General features: G+C 39.4%; 1 pseudogene; it reads left to right on the forward strand.

The window, feature by feature from the left end:
• Positions 1–1,347: 1,347 nt before the first annotated feature.
• LOC117682451 (uncharacterized) lies at positions 1,348–4,341 on the forward strand (annotated as a pseudogene).
• Positions 4,342–12,039: the final 7,698 nt, after the last annotated feature.

Consider the following 12,039-nt stretch of genomic DNA (forward strand, 5'->3'; position numbering starts at 1 on the left):
AGATATGTCTGTCCTAAAACAAGCTGCAGATTGTGCCACGAAGAAGGCAATTGACGCTTTCCAACTGTTGATTTCAAAGGGCCGCAATTATCCAGATAAAAAAGATTACAGGTGAGTGTTGTGTCTATCTAGTGCAGACTGATAAATATTCCTTTAGGATAAGGGGAATATATTTCTATCAGTTCTGTAAAACTAATTCTTGTTTTCTTTTTTCTTCAACGAAAACAATTTAATCTTAAAGCTATTGTTTAAATGTTGTATATTATACATGTATGTCAAAGCTGCACTATCTGAAAAGGATTGTAAAAATTTATTCAAGTATCATTGTTAAAGCAATGTTAACTTGGTGTGCAATAGCAGTGCATGTATTTGTCAGAATCTACTATATATAGGAGAGAAAATGTGGCAATTAAATTCTCACAAATGCATGTTCTGTAGGACAATCTTCTGGTATAATGAATGTGAAGAGCTCGCAAACAAACTTTCCAATATTTATATGTATTAAAGAATATTTTTTGTTTGAATACCATTGAATGGAAAGTGATTACCTATTTGTTTTCCATAATTTTTAGATATAAAGTAGAGATGGGCATCCTATTCATTCATAAATAAATGTTGAGTTGATGGATGTTGTCCGGCTTTTAATTGTCCTTGATTCTCTCAAATATTAAACAGTATAAAAATGTGTTACTTTAAATTACAGTAATTTAACCAAGAAGGATGAGTTGTATAATGAGCTGGTTGCAGACTTCAGAGAAAAAGAATTGAGCTTTCCTAAAGCCACAGCTAAAAGTGATGGACAAGTATTCCAGACAGGTAAAATTTAAACATGGGAAACAACTTAATGTTCACTATAAATATATTTTAAAGTATATGGCAAAAATAATACATTTTGTAATTTTTTTCAAGTACGACAGCAGATTGGACCAACAGTAAGTTGAACATATGGCACAATGCTTTACATTGTGCCTGAATATATATATATATATATATATATATATATATATATATATATATATATATATATATATATATATATATATATATATATATATATATATATATATAAAGGTTGTGGCATTGTAGGTAGATGTGCTTTTAAACTTTGCTTATATACCAATAGCTAGCTCTCCATTTAGCATGCACTTTTCTGATACACAGAATTTAACCCTCAACATATTTCCTGCACCTCAATGATGTAGAATGCATTTTGTTAAATACATGTATATATTAATTGTTTCTTACAATTTTTATAAACACCTGAAATCAATGTGGATTTTGCACTTTATATACCTTTATTATCTGACAGTTTTAAAGTGTTTGAAACTCTTCATCAAATTCTATACCATGTTTAGGCATGAAATTGTATTGTTATCATTTCTTGTCTGAATTTAAATTTGTATTCGAAATACGAATATCATCTGTACATGTATATATTTGCTCTACGAAAAAACTTTTGAATTTTAATTCAATACATTAAATAAATTTGTATTACATTTTCAGGTGCTGTGTAATGCTTTGTGGTATGTTACAAATAAGCATGACACCATCAATGAAGAGAGTTCTAGAAAAAGTGTTCTTGCAATCCCAGAGTTTTTTTTAAAAAATACCAAACCTATTATGACACTAAAAGAAAAAAGATGAAATGTATAAAATTGTCAGCCAATTCCTTGGAAAGTCATAGTCAGGCCCTCTACAGTATACTTTTGAAACCAGTGATAAAAAGCAGTCCTTCCTGGTGCAGATTGCATGATGACATGAAAGCCTTAGCAGACTGTTTGTCCCATTACAAAGATTTTCTTAACAAAAAGGCAAAGGAAATAAGCAACAACCACAACTTACTACACCCAGTAAGAACAGTTGGTGAATTTACTTCTGTAGAGCACAGAAGAATCTGTAGACCTTGTGACCTTGACAAAGGATACACTTTATTGGATGTTGCACTTAGAGAAGGATCAGGAGACTTTCATGTTTTTTCGATGAAGAAAAATACTTGGAGCATCCATTTCAAAGCAAAATTCAGAGGTACAGATTCTTCTCAGAACTACGTCTGACAGTGCCGATAGACATATTCAGATTTTGTCCGGGCGGCTCGGTTGTGTCAAGTGTTTGTGTTGTCCCAGCAAGCGAAAAAGATCAGAACAAGAAATTCTTCTTGATAGGGCTAGGTTTGCTCTAAAAAAACAAGCATCTTTTCAAGGAATATCACACCAGAGCCATGAGACGAGCATTTAAGGAGAAAGTGAATAACTTTACCCGTATATCTCCGGCAGTTCTAGATATGATATATAAAGAACTTACCCTGGATGCTGCTACTTCAGCACATCCAGACACTCAAGAAAGACTACGCTTAATATTTCTTGGTGAAACAGAACTTATTGCAGACCTTCGACATATTAACCCAGGGAGGCCATCTGACAAGTTTGATGAGTTTTTCCAACATTTGGCATCAGTTGTTGAGGAATCTACAGCAGCAGATGAACGGCGACACTCAAATCAGAATGGATTTCTTTAGGTGACTTGATGGAAAGAGCTATTGAAAGATGTCCAGCAAATACACTGATTCCTTCAAAAGCACTAGTGAGGCTGCAGTTTGCACCCAGAAATCCCTATGCCATAACAGCATGGTCATTTACATCAAAGATTGATGTGCAATATAAAATACAGAAAAGACAATTAAGAACATACCATCCAGATGAACACTATTGTAATGCCTTGTTCAAATACCAGAGAGAACGTGCTATCGAACTGAACAATCTCATAGATATTAATGTTGTTTTCTTCAGTTGCGATGACAAGGCAAAAGTTTAAATAGGAGAACCTGGATTTGCTGTGAGTACTAGTGTTAGAGGAAAGAAATCTATTGCGCCAACATCAACAACACTTGTGGCGGGAGATCATGATATGACAAAATCTAGCCTAACACCATCTGTATCTCTTCAAATAGATATACCAGGATCTACAAGTTAGTGTGACATTGAATGACTCTGTGTTGAAGCATCCTTTCCTTTCAGACTTGCTGTTTCAATATCCAAACAAATTGTGGACAAAGAGCAAGTCAATGTTTTGTTAAAGTATTCTGATGGAGGAGTTGATCACAGAAACAACCTAGAAAGTGTAAAATGTGCATATATATGTATATTCAACGAGTTAAATCTTGATATGCTAATACTCTGTATATGTGCTCCTGACCACAGTTGGCGAAATCCTGCTGAAAGAGTGATGTCTATTCTTAACCTTGGGCTACAGAACTAGAAAGAGAAAGACTTCCTGAACATGAAGCTTTGTTGAAAAAATGCGGCAGTATGAAAGAGATCAGGCAAATGTCTGTTAAAGAACCACATCTGAAAGAGGCATACAAAACATCAATTGCGCCAGTTCAAGCCCTTATTCAAAATAGATTTAGAAGACTTAAACTGAAGGACAAGCCAATAGAAACAAAAGATCCAATCATCGAAGATGAAATTGACCTGTTCAAGAGACATTTAAGAGAAATATTCCCAGAAATGAATTTGGAAAAACTTCGGAAAGTGAACACAGACAAAGTCAAGTCATACACCAGTTGGAAACAAAGGCACTGCCAGGAGAGGCAATATAGCTTTCAAATAAGGAAATGTGCAGATGCTGGCTGTTGTATTGCTCCAAACATACCAAGAGAGAAAATGGCTTGGCTGCCAGACCCCGTTTTGAGAGAAGACGAAGATGGGCATTTTAAAATTTATTCTGAAGTGAATGGGAAGGATACGTCAGAAGCAGATAGACCCACCAACACATCAGCCACTACAAGGTTAAGTCTGGGAAAGAAACTTAAAGCCACTACCAAGACAACGGATCAAAGTTTTAATATTATATCAACGGATCCTGATGTTCAAGGCAACTTCTCACTTACTGCACAAACTGCCCGTTCAACAACTAAATGTGTAGAGTGTTTAAAGCCCAGAGTCATCTATGGAGAACTGAAATTATCTGGGAGACAAGAGTTGCTCTTGGCAGAGTTAATACGTGAATACAGCTAAACTTGTGGTGCCCCATTGACACCACCAGGGCACAGTCTCCATGGGAAAACCACATTAAAATTGGGGATTGACTGCTCATCTCCTTTGGAAATAACATATTATTTTTCATCCCTGGGACCCACAGATCTGTGTTATTATTGTGGGACAGATGGTTCCGTATTTGATGCTTCACTAAAACAAAAAATCTAATCTGTTTTGCCTGTGTGCAAGCCTTGCCTAGAGAAAGGTCTTGCATATCCAACATTTAGACCATATGGTAGAACAAATACAAAGAATTGATATGCAAGACCTTTCTCTATAGCCAGTTCCAAGACAAAATTAAGCAATGACAACATATACTTGTGTTTTTTTTTATCTTACCCAGTTTAATAGATAAATGGTTTAATATTCACAATTGAGCAGATGGAGAGGGAAAAAAAGGCCTACTTACCAACCCTAATTCTTTTTCAACCTGAAAGCGGAGACAAACCTATTTTTTGTTAGGCCTAGTTAGGAATTTTCGAGAATTTTTTTTAAAAAAATTCCCACGAACTATTAGGCCAGGAAAGCTAAAACGTATGTGGAAGAATCCTCATGTAGTGTAGATTTAACGTTGTGAAAATCATGACCCTTGGGGGTAGGATTGGGCCACATTGGGGGGGGGGGGGGTCGACTTTTTACAAAGGAATATATAGAGTTAATCTTTAAAATCTTCTTCTTTAAAAACAATCAGCCAGGAAATCTGAAACTTGTGTAGAAGAATCCTCAGGTAGCGTAGTTTCACGGTTGTGAAAATCATGACCCTCGGGGGTAGGATGGGGCCACAATGGGGGCGAATTTTTACATAGGAATATATAGAGTAAATCTTTAAAAATCTTCTCAACAACCATTTGGCAAGGAAAGTTGAAACTTATGCGGAAGCATCCTTAGCTGGCGTAAATTCAAGGTTGTAAAAATCATGATCCCCGGGGGTAGGGTGTGGCCACAATGGGGGTCAAATTTGTACATTAGAAAATATATAGACTAAATCTTTAAAAAAATTTCCAAGAACCTTTTGCCGAGGAAAAACAGAACTTTTATGGAAACATCCTCAGGTAGTGTAGATTCAAGGTTGTGAAAATCATGACTCCTAAGTGTAGGGTATAGCCACAATGAGGGGTTGAATGTTTACAAAGGAATATATAGAGTAAATCTTTAAAAATCTTCTTTTCAGAATGCAATCAGTCAGGACAGCTAAAAGTTGTGTAGAAGCATCCTCAGGAGATAAAATTCAAAGTTGTGAAAATCATGAACCTCGTGGGTTCGGTAGGGTCACCATAGCGGGGAGGGGGTCGACTTTTAACATAGGAATATATAGAGTAAATATTTAAAAATCTTCTTCTCAGAAACCATTATGCCAGGGAAGCTCAAACTTGTTTGGAAGCATCGTCAGGTAGTGAGATTTCAAATCATGATTCCCGGGAGTAGGATTGGGTCACAAGGGGTGGGAGAAACAAATTTTTACATAGGAATATATGGAAAAATATCTTAAAATCTTTCTCTACAAAAACATTTTCCTAGAAAAGCTGTAACTTTAGTGAAAGCTTGACTTGATTATAGATATAAGAATATCCAGGGGGAAACAAATATTTTACGACTCCGTGAGCTGATTTTATCGTGCCTAATGTTGCTCAGGTGAGCGATGTGGCCCGTGGGTCTCTTGTTTGTGCGGCTTTTAACTCTTCCCTGGCAATCTTATGTTTCATCTGCAATTTTTTTTGCAAATCACCCACATATTTGTCCATTTCTCTTTCCTCCCCATTTCGAAAATCAATGGAATCCGGGGGTCGATACAGGATAGTTGGGACACATTGACTTCTCTACCTAACATCAATTTGTTTGCTGTGTACCCAGTTTGCCTATTGATAGTAGACCCCAAAGAACCTGTTAATGGACCAAAGTACTGATCTCAGCTCTTAGAACAGTCCTCTATGTAACAGCGTACCGCGTCCATAAGCGTGCGGTTGAAACGCTCAACTTGGGTTTTCCCTGATGGTCTGTACGGTGTTGTCCGCGTTTTAGTGACCCACAGGGTCTCGCATATTTGGCGGAATAACTCACTCTCAAAGTCCCTACCCTGATATGTAAACACTTCATACGGGTACCCGAACCTTGAGAAAAATTCATTGATGGAATCTCTTGCGGTCACTTCCGCTGTTTGCAATGGTAATGGGTTGTAAAGCTCACACTCCACTCACTTTGTAAAGCTTTCCACCATCAATCATGAGTATGTATTCGTTTCCGTTCTCTGCGAGGTAATGGTCCAAGAAAATCAAGATTAACTTTTTTCCATTGGACTACCTGCTTGATAACACTTTAAAGCAGAGCGATTTAGCTATAGCCCCCTTTATTTTTACAACAGACATCACATGTGAGAACACAATTCTTTAAGTCGGCGACCATCCGCAACCAATAAAAATCGGGTTTAGCATCTCATGAGGGCGTTGAATACCTTCAGTTGGTGTCCTGATAAAGGAATGTCATGGCACAAGTACATCACTTATTCACGAAAGCTTTAGGCACCAGAAGGCGCAAGACATCTTTCTCCTCAGCGGGCTTCCGCCAAACTACGCCCTTATCTTCTAACATGAAACAATCCCTTTCACAACATTAACACTTCTCTTCTGGGCTAGAAGTCACCAACTCACTCTCACGTGGCAACACCCCTGACTTCAAGTCTGCCTGAAGGAATTCCTTATCTGCAATCTGCAGCTTAACCATGTCGTGTGCTCTTTGTCGTAATCGGGGAAAAAACGAAAAACTCCGTAGACAATTAGGTGATTAATTATGGTCTAACAATTAGTAAGAAAAACGTCAGTCAGCAGTCGAAGGGACCTGATGCCAACAAATCTCTAATCTGTGGCCCTAAAGGTGTCATACCATTAGCGCTCGTGAGCTATTCGACAGTATTTACATCCTTCAAAAGGCAAGTCTCTCAACGGAATTTGTGAAGAATTGCTCTGACAACTGTCCGCAATGTCTCGTGACAGAGCATCAGCATTAACATGCTTCTTACCAGACCGATGGACTATCCGCATATTGTTTTGACTCAGTTCTGTGGATTTTTAAAGTTCATTAACTGTACCAGACAATGGTGATCCGTTCTGATCGTAAACACACGACCATGAAGGCAGTGTATAAACTGTCGAGTACACTTGATCACAGCTAGCAACTCTTTAGATGTGTTGTGCAATATTGCCGTTGCTCTGTTGACAACACTGTGCTTCATTAACCTATTGTTTTCTCATGTCCACCCTGAATCTGACTCAACTCTCCGCCAACAGCGTAATCTGAGGCGTCTGTTCAAGAATAAAAGTCCTGTGCTGGTTGCTATTGCTTACACTGGTGGCCTGAGCAATAAACTACTTAGCCTACCAAATGCTTCTTCTTGTTCCGCTTCCCACTGGAACCCCTTCTTTCCAGTCAAATCATACAAAGGTGCTGCAATTTTAGAGAAATGCGAAATGTAGCTCCTGTGATAGTTTGCAAAACCAAGAAACCTCTCGACTGCTTTGACATCCTTGGGTATGGGACATTCCCGTACTGCATCTTAATACTGATCTCCTATCTCGACACCATCTTTGCTTACTGTGCGACCCAACATTTCTTGATTTCTTTTGCGGAAACGCTAAAAAACTTGGCGCAAATTGTCTAAATGCTCTTATTCACTTTTGCCTAACACAGGCACATCATCCAAGAATGCAAGAGCAATTTTCCAGTTAAGCCGATGCAACACTAAATTGATTTCTCTGACAAAGGTTATAGGGGCGTTACATAAACCATACCCCATCCGCGTAAATTTTTAAGGTCCATACTTCATGATGAAGGCAGTTTTCTTCATATCATCTTGGTGTATTTTAATTTGCCAGAATGCTGCATTAGCGTCATGCTTTGAAAAGCATGTTTCCTGATAGTGTATCCATACATATCTCTATTAGTGGCAAAGAAAAACTGTCTTTGATTGTGACCTTGTTCAGTGCACGAAAGTCAACGCACCATCTCATGCGTCCGTCATTTTTGCGAACAAGCACAGAAGCAGCTGCCCAGTCTGAAGTAGAGGGCTGGATTACTCCAGTTTTTAACATTTTATCCAAATAGACTTCCTCCTCTTCCTGAAAAACTACAGGAGTGCGGCGCATCCGCTGCTTAATGGGACGTGCATCGCCAGTGTCAATACTCAATACGATGCTCAATCTCTACATAATTGCCAAAATCTAAGTCACTGACTGCGAAAATATCGGCAAACTCAGTTACAAGGGTGACTGCTTCCTGGCGGACTTCCACAAAATCCTTTTATTTTTTTTCCCTTCTATTGAGACCCGACGCACTGAAGCCTCACTGTTCGTGACTGCACAAGCTGCTGTTGCTTTTTTGACAACACTTCCTGTTTTAACAATATGTCAGTCATATTCATGACACACAACTTACCCTTATTCCCAGAAGCACTGTAAGTCCTGGAATCAACAACACCCTCTGGGAAGACATTGACTGGTTCATTGATAAAATCTGACATCTCATTAGCCAAATCACATTCTATCACTTGAGCAGTATGCAATGGAATCCGCACCCGGCGACATGATACAGCGTTTAGCACCAACCAATCAACACCGGTAGACATTTCAATCATGCCTGGTACCCCTTTGACTATCAGAGCTCCTGTCTCACAGAAAATTTATGCACCATGTGACCTTAGGAAATCGATTCCCAACATTTCATCCTGGAAGGGACCAACATAAATTGGATGAACAAACCTATATCCACCAACGGTAACCTCAACCTCACCCAAAAAATGAGCACGCATGCCAGTTCCCTCACCTGCAGGTCTTGTATTTGTCGCCTTAACAATGTGCGGCTTGGATTTCATAGAGTCGTAAACCTTTTGTGATACTATTGTAATATCTGCGGCTGTGTCAACTGTGGGATTCATTTCCATACCCGCAATTTCAACCAACACCTGCCATGCCCCAGAACCTTCATCCTGATAAACAGACTGAACAGAAGGTATAACATGTGCAGTTTAAAAGACGAGTTTTCTGCAAACGTAAACCGACCCCTGGTGGTCGGTGGTGAAACAAAACATTTGGCTCAATGTGCTCTGTATTTTTAATAGTTGGGTTTGGGGGGACTGCATAATAGTTACGTGATGGTTACGTGATTCGCCTCATGTGACCTGGCTGCTTACAACCATAACAAATTATTGGCCCGGAATAGTAACACCACGAGATGGTACAGGGCTGTGGCTTTCAGTTTGGTCCGCGTTTTATGTATCTGCAGCATTACTAGACCTATCTTCTAGACGCCATACTTCACAGACTTCATTTGGGACTGACCTTACAGCCCTATGGCGACGGGCAATTGCACGACAACTCAACTGGAATGTCTTAACCCTCTTTATAGCATCCGCTAGGGTATCTGGTGGGCGATAAATTAAATGCTGACCCGCCTTCAAAGTCTAGGCATCCTAAAACAAATCTCATTATCAACTCTTCCTGATAAATTTCAGGCGAGGTCCTACCCTCAAAAGCTTTCTGGGCTAAATCCATTATTCTATCACCCCATTGTTCTATTGGCTCTTCAGGTGTCTGAGTAATTGAATTAAACTCTAACTCAAGGTAAGTGTAGTACCCCTGCGGCGCAAAATGTCAAAATACTTCAAAGCTACCCCCTCTTGTGTCAAACTAAGTGCAAACAAACAATCTGCATCACACCAACCATACTGTTCTGCAATGGTTGAGTAGAATGGACCCCACTCTACATCCCCGTTATACCTGACACACTTTACCTCAGTGGGATTTCTCCGACTTATTCCACTTCTACTACCTGGAGGTATAAGACTGGGTAACTGAGACCTGTGAGTGCTAAACAATACAGGACTAGGGGGTACTCCCTGACTGCCATACATTTGACATGACTGGCTGCCTACTCTCATGCATACTTGTAACTGGTTGTCTAAAAGGAGTTCCCTGATTTGACATAAATGTATTTTGCCAGGTTTGTGTGGGACAGGCCTGGGTCATTGGCATTTGCAACTAGAAACGTGACCCCCAACCCCAGGGATTTGACTGCTACTAATATTAGTTACATTACCTTGGGTTACGACTCCTGATGACATAATTCCCCTAGACTGGTCGGGTACTGTACCTGTGAGTCTTGAGTTAATGCTACTGTCACCAGGTACTGGCCAGGGCATGAAACTAACATCTGCCTAAGGGACTTCCGTAATGACGTGGGGAAAGCTAGGAAAAGCCTGCCCCCCCCCCCCCCCCTGTGGAGACAGAACCTACCGAGCTCAACACACACCCTGGACCCCCAGAGAATATATCATTCCCCCATTTACTAATTTTGTTTGTACAGCCAGTCCAGGAACCAAAGTACCCTCATGGCTACTGGTAATTTGTGACTGACTTGTCCCCAAGCTTGCAGCATTACCCCGAATTTTAGGAAATCTACTTACACTGAACAAACCCGACCTTTGAAACATTTACCTAATCTGTGAAAAAACATTCCTTACTTGTTCGTCATACTCGTCTCGATTGACCCTATACCTGTCCTGATGGAATCGACTTCACTCTTCAGACATCCAAAGTCAACACCCAAACCATCCACTATGCCTTGTAAACTACCATTTGCTGCCTTTTATCGAGATCATCCTATGTGTACTTCTTCCCATGACTCGTGGATCCATCCCCCGTTTGAGTGAGTGATATATCAACCTGCTCATACCGGTTGACATTATTACCAGGGGCACCCTCCCCTCGGAATGTGCTAAACAGCCTCGGGTCAAAATTTACCCTACTGGTAGATGAAAGCCCCTCCCTGCCGCTATTCCCTGAGGTACCTACCATGCCATCTTGGCTATTTCCCTCAAACTGAATGTACCTGCCATCCTGAAGTTCCCAGACCCTCAAACTGAATGTACCTGCCATCCTGATGTTCCCAGACCCCCTACCAACACCTGCTGTTTGCATCATCTCGGCCATAATTAATTCAAAGTACAATAAATCAATGACTCATAAATAAAACTAACCAATATTTCAACAAATAAACACTCGGCGGCTCACCGCAACTACAACACTAAGACATACAAAATTTATTTTTTCAAAATGGCGCCTACCATGTTTTCTCAGCGTTGCATTCAATTTTTACCACTTCATCAAAAAGTACCCTGCTCACAGCGCCATTTATCGTGTTTCCCACCGCTTTGATGGCGAGACAGTCGGGGAAACCGAACCTTTGACTTCGTCCCTGTACTAATAATAGTGGGTCAAATCACCACATTATGATATTAGGTGTGTTTTAGCTAAGTCAATTAGTTTGAGAACGGAGAGAAAGTAGTCACCCAGATAATTCATGCGCTGCTTTGACCTCTTGACCCAGGCTTGTGTTATGCAGGAATAACAACATATTGCGCCAACATGTTATCTAAAGGAAACATTTGCAAGCGTAAATATTTACATGCAACACAATTACCGGCATGAAATGAAAACATCTGTTGAAGTTGCGGTTTAAATATAAGGTTATTTGAAAATATTTTAATCGTTAGAAACTTGTGAATATAATTGTCATACATACTCTGTCTATTTGTCTTATATGTCTAATATTTGCTATGCTAACAGTTTCAAAATAATGATTTTTTTAAAACATTTAGTTAGAATTAGTAGAATTTAATCAGCTTTTGACATTATAATCAATCAACACTAGATAAGTTGACGATTTATCGGAATCACAGTACACATGTTCATTTCTGATTAAATTGATCTGATTGAACTTTTCTACTAAATATTGGACAAGAGCAGTCAAAAGTACTACGTCTTTCCTTATATATGATATTCGTATTGGATAACACAATGTCATATCGTGTTCCGTTCACTGCCATCAATGATTGACTAGTTTTTCTTTCTTACTGTCTTACTTGAGGCACTTCCTTCCCGACTGCAACATACTACGTATTTATGAGTTATAGGTTTATTTATCAACTTTGACAGGTACAACTCATGGACACTGT

Source organism: Magallana gigas, chromosome 5 (assembly GCF_963853765.1).
Source record: "Magallana gigas chromosome 5, xbMagGiga1.1, whole genome shotgun sequence".
NCBI lineage: Eukaryota > Metazoa > Mollusca > Bivalvia > Ostreida > Ostreidae > Magallana > Magallana gigas.